The sequence below is a fragment of the Buceros rhinoceros genome, unplaced genomic scaffold, assembly GCF_000710305.1.
Source record: "Buceros rhinoceros silvestris isolate BGI_N320 unplaced genomic scaffold, ASM71030v1 scaffold27938, whole genome shotgun sequence".
In the NCBI taxonomy this organism is placed as follows: Eukaryota; Metazoa; Chordata; class Aves; order Bucerotiformes; family Bucerotidae; genus Buceros; species Buceros rhinoceros.
In genome coordinates, this window is record NW_010427939.1 from 4,544 (window position 1) to 4,960 (window position 417).

General features: G+C 61.4%; 1 protein-coding gene across 1 annotated transcript in view; it reads right to left on the minus strand.

Moving 5' to 3' along the window:
- The window catches only part of SSC4D (scavenger receptor cysteine rich family, 4 domains), a 7,660-nt gene that overhangs the window by 1,143 nt on the left and 6,100 nt on the right, over positions 1 to 417 (minus strand). The gene's annotated exons all lie outside the window — the stretch shown is intronic.

Below are 417 nucleotides of genomic sequence, written 5' to 3' on the forward strand. Positions count from 1 at the left end.
CCCAAGCCGCTGGCCGCCTCTCAAGCCACCTCTGTTTCCACCCTGTGCCAGTGCAGAGCATCCCCAGGGCTGGCACCGTGTCCCCAAGTGACACCTCGGTACCTACCATCCTTGGGATGAGCCCAGGCCACCGTGGTGGTTGTAGCAGTGGCTTCTTGGAAATGGTCTCCAGCATCGTCAGCGCCTGGTGCAGTGGTGAAGGGGTGGGAAAAGTGACTTGGGAGATGTTTGTGCCCCCCAGGGATGGATCAGAACCCCCCAGCAGCACAGTGGGATGGCCAGGAATGGGTGCAGGGATGTGTGGGGTGGCATGTGCAGCCACTGCCCTTCCAGGAAAGTGCTCAAATGGGGATCAGAGGTGGTGCTCGTGCTCCAGCCATCACTGGACACCACAGCACCCGATGGCTGCTGCTGTCC